Genomic DNA, 5,397 nt, shown 5'->3' with positions numbered 1-5,397 from the left:
GGAACTCTCTTCCCAACATACCATTTATTGCACTCATGACCCCAACATTTGAGAAAAGTGACACCTATGTTTCAGTAAAATGTTTATTTAAATGTCAACCGCCCACATGACACTCACAATGATAGATTGAAAGGGTACGACTTCAACCTTCATTTAAAAATTCGAATAAGGTAAAATTTCTCAAAGTGCATGAAACTTATCATCTTCATTTAACTCATCCCCGACATCACATTGGCGTCACGTGATCATTTAACATTCAAATATATGTTTTCTACTAGTTGAGAACGTGAGTGTCAAGATTTTAAAAGATTGAAGACATAAGTGCAACAAATGATAAGTTGGGGACTTATGGCAAATCTTGAAAAGGTTGGAAATAATTTAAATTCTGGCCATCTGATCTCAGTTATGATAATTTCTTCAAAGTGTTTGAAATCTGATTACACCTCTTTAACTCGTTTAATTATTTATTAAATTAAGATATTAAATGCCTTTAAGAAAAGGGAAAACGAATTAGATTTGTGTTGATTAGGTATTGTTTTTGTTATGCTTCGCCAAATGTGACTCCATTCGGTAAGCCCACCAAGACTTATTAGTCGATTATTGAACTAGCCGATCCACTCTAGTAGGAGAACCACATCCACGGAAGCAGTCCTATGTTAAAGACGAAGCCCCGAAGCCATGTTTTGTCCGCCGAAGTGACGAAGCTCAGCATAAGTCTAAGCTAAAGTCCAACTATAGTAAGTGAAGATCTACACATGAGGATTCTGAATTTATGTATGAAACCCTTTTGGAATGATTGATGAGACTTTTGTAATAAGTAAAATGTCAAGTCTTATCAGTTTAGACAATAGCGTGATTGTTTTTTTGTAAGAGAATTAAATGTACCACAGGCTAGAAAGTTCAAATTGATGCATATGATTTTATGCTTCGGCTAAGGAGATGAGGCCATGAGGAGTTTTATCCAATGGACATTATTTCATTTGTAATACTATAAATACCCCTTCCATGTATCATTTGAAAACTAATGCAAATCAATACGCTTGAAGCTACTATATGTCTTCTCTCTTGCTAATTATAAACTTGTTTTTGCTTGAATTAAGATTTTCTAGCTTTAGTTAATTTTACACTTGTTTTGTGCTTGAGTTAAGATTATCTAGTTTTTGTCAAATTGTTGACGGTTGTTATCACACAATTGATCTCAAAATATATTGCCGTAACCAGAACATATTTGTCTCGTGTTGTAAAGCATCTCTCATGTCTAAGCCCGGAGTATTATCAACTAGCATCCTGTTCATACATGTTGAAATTTGCTTACGCGTACATGAGTGAGAGGTCTGGTATCCATTGTCCATGTCATCCCAAAACGAGGTCAATACTTCAAGTGTTTATAACAATGTGTCCTACAAATTATGTGGATAATTAGTTGATGTAGTAAGCGAGATCTTATGAAATGTGTGAATAAAAAAATATGTTAATTACTTGATAAATAGATTAACTTACTTTTTATTTATACATTTCATAGTATTTTCAACTGTTATTCACTTACTATTCACACATTTAGTAAGACATATAGCTTATAATCACTTAAAAATACTAACCAAACATGCACTAAGTGATTGAGAATTGAAGAAAAATGTTTTTTTTTTAATTAACATTAAATTTCATTTCTTCTTATTGTGCTCTATTTTACCATAAATTGCATAAAATATTTTTTTGATCAACTATCTTTAATTATATTTTTTATACTGATTGAAATTTGAACTAGATTAGAGTAGGGATGGCAACAAGTTATGACACGATTGGATAGCCATAGCCCTCTCCCCTCCCCATCCTACCATAAATTTTCGAGCAATTAATCTAGTAGTACATAATGGAGTGTACCTAATGGGGTACACCCCCTCACATGGGGTGTGAAGTCAACCCGAATAAGTATTTTTTATTTTGGTGGATCCCACGCACCACGTGAGAGGGGTGGACATGCTTAGGTACACTCCTATATACCACTAGAACCACCGATTTTCGAGAGGCTAAATAGAAATAATGCAGAGATTAAAATATCATCATTTTCTAAATTCTAACATTATTTTCTCAATATTATTTATTTTTTGAAAATGCAATTTAAATTTAGAAACAAAAAATATCAAATAAGATTCGGAGCTAGGACCATGTCGGCATGCCCCATGTCCCCAATCCAATTCCACAATGGGATGGGGTAGGGCTTGGATGCCCCATTGTGTCACCCTAGATTTGAGTTCTTATTTTCCCTAAAGAAATATTGCAGAACGATTCTTATTTGTTCGATTTGTGTTTGATTTTGTGAATTTGCTAAAATTCATTTTCTAATAATGCTGTCGATTTAGGGTAACTTGTTTTAACAACATTGACACGTATGTTTTTATAAAAAAGGGGGTTTTTTTTTTTTTTTTTTTTTTTGATAACCCAGGAACCTGCAGCCGCTACTGGCGGAGCCCCGACCACTCTTAGAGCGGAGGCCCGACCACCAGTGCGCACTAGGTAAACCTGGGGGCTGGCACAAGACCCGCAACCACACCAGCCGGTTAAATCTTCTCCAAGGAGAATGCGGATGTCTCAAGCGTGGGTTGAACCCTCGTCGAAGCCAACCCAGTTTCCCAGTCCATGCCTTTTTGCCAACTCGGCCACACGCTTTTGACTGGCTAAGTTTTAATTATTCACAAACAAGTGATAAATCAATTTTTAAATTTAAGTTATAATATTGTAAAATTAAATTAATATACCTACTCTACCCACCACACCCCGCCCAGCCTAACCTCCACTCCAAACTCATTCCATTTCCAATTCCATTTCTCTCTCCGCTCCTTCTAATTATCTCTCCTCCGTCATTGACACTCCGACTAGAAGGAGCACTGCTATCATTTTGCACCTATAGTATGACTGTGGAATGGAGGCATAAACTCATAAATGGAGCTTAATCGCAACTATGTGTGGTGGCGAAATGGCAATCTGAGTATTGTAGTGGCAAACTGGCGATCTAAGCACCTACAGCGACAAACGGGCGATTTGAGCACTCATTGTGGCAAGCTCGCGATTTGGAGAAACTACAGCTGTGAACTGGTGATCTGACCGATCTCGCAAATTAAACTTAGTTTGCAAGCGACGGTGATCTTGTGGTCGATCAAGTTTGTTGGTTAGGTTTTACTATAGCATATTGGTATGGTTGAGGAGATTCCTTTGGTTGTGATGGTGGTGGCGGCAGCGTGGCATAGCTGGGTGTGCAGTGTTGATCATGAATTACATTTTGTTCACATGTCATAAATTAATATTCACTGGTTATAGATTAAATAGAACTCATTATAAGTTGTTCATAGGTCACACTTCATAATATTTTATCGATCATTAATCAATGTTAACGGTTACATATCCAAATTAATCGGTCATAGAATGTTAACAGGTCACCATGCGTAGATCGTGGATAAATATCCACATGTCACATCTCATTTTTTGTGAGTCACATATCAATGTCCCCAGATTACAAATCAATAAAACTTGGTCATAGGTCATTAGTCACATGTCATACTGTATATATATCAATATCAACAGATCAATTATCGATATTAATTGGTCACATGTCTTTATACACTGATAACATGACTTATATTCAAATTCACAAGTTACAATTCATATGCTACTGGTCACATGTAACAGTTCACGGGTTGCACGTCATTTTGCATAGATAACAGATCAAAGTCTAAAAGTCACAGATCAAAAAGAATTGATCACAGGTCATTGGATTAATATCACAGATAACAAATCAATGTCCAAAGGTTACAAATCAAAGAGAACTGATCTCAAGCCGTTGATGAACAATACAAGTAACAACATACATGTAAGCATCCTAGAATCGCTCACAAATTGCAATAAGATCAGTCTGAAAAATAGTAAATTTATCAGCATATTATCTTCAAGTGGTAATGAGGTTGTGATGGTGGTTCCAGTGGTGATAGCGGTGGTGTTGGGGGTGGTGGGAGGTGTTTGCAGGTGATTGCGCGACACTCAGATTCAATTTGTCACCGACAATAGCGATGGGGTCGAGGGTTTAGTGGGGGAGTGGGGTGGGGTGGGGTGGGGTGAATGGATTTATTTAAATTTGCTAATTATATTATATAAAATTAAAAAAATTAATTAGCGCCTATGTTTTGAAATTTTAAACTCATTGTCTTAAAATTGTTTCAAACTCGGTCATGACCCAAAATCACAACGGCATGGGGCCTTAAGATTGAGGGATTTCAACAAAACATTAAAAATCCAGCAAAAGTTTTTCATTATTTTTTGAGTTGGGTCTTCCGTTCATAATTCATGCTGGTTTGGTTGACGATGATCCGTGCTACAAACATTCCCCACACATTGGTTTAATAAATAAGATGAGCTTATAATTTAAACTATTATGTAGTGAAACATTTGGTTGTGTTTTGCTATCTAACAAAATCTTTAAATAAATAAAATAAAATAAAAAATTGATACATAAAAATAAAATAAAAATCTAAAGAAATCTTTCAAAGTTTTTTGCACAGCTTATAAAGTCTCTTTAAAATTAATATATTAATTTTTATGAAAATTACAAATAAATTATTTGTTTTAATTATTGAGAATTTTGAATTCTCACTTGGAATGGGTTAGTTATATAAGAAATTTTTGCAAGTGCACGGTATCGTTAATAAGTAATAAATTATCGTTACACGAAATTGATATAATTATCTAGTTCTAATAAATATTAACTCTAATTGAATAATGTAAAGTTGTGATTTTGAAACTAATTAGCTAACAAATCAATTAGCAACTACGAAAACTTTTTTGATATCGATTAAAAATATAAACTAAGACCCCTAAATCCTCCTTTATTAATCAATTTTAATGCAACTTCGCCACCATGACAACATTTGCTCAATTTTGTTTAATAATCTCTCTTCAATAAAATTAATATCCTCACATATCACCTTATATCTTTGTGAAAAAAAAAAAAGAACATTAAAGAATGCATTAAAAATACTAAAACGTCTATTGAATTTATGGAAAACATAGTGTTATATCTCTATCCTCCTATCGAACCACTATAACTTGCAATTTTTCTTATTATTTCTCTCAAACATAATAAAAATCACATATCAATCTAATTAGTAGCTAAAAAATTGAAAATTATTAAGTTCTCTAACAATAAATAGGCATATAACATCAAAGTTGAGAAATTATTATTAAAAAAATATTATAAAAGGTTCATCTATATCTCAGCGGCAAAAAGTTTAGCCCAACATCACAAATTTACAAGAAATCATGTAAGAATAATAAAATTTCACCCAAATTTGAAAAAAAAAAAAAAAAAAAAAAAAAAAAAAAAAAAAAAAAATAAGACTACACGAAACC

The sequence above is a fragment of the Olea europaea genome, unplaced genomic scaffold (assembly GCF_002742605.1).
Source record: "Olea europaea var. sylvestris unplaced genomic scaffold, O_europaea_v1 scaffold890, whole genome shotgun sequence".
In the NCBI taxonomy this organism is placed as follows: domain Eukaryota; kingdom Viridiplantae; phylum Streptophyta; class Magnoliopsida; order Lamiales; family Oleaceae; genus Olea; species Olea europaea.
This window is presented reverse-complemented; position numbering follows the sequence as displayed.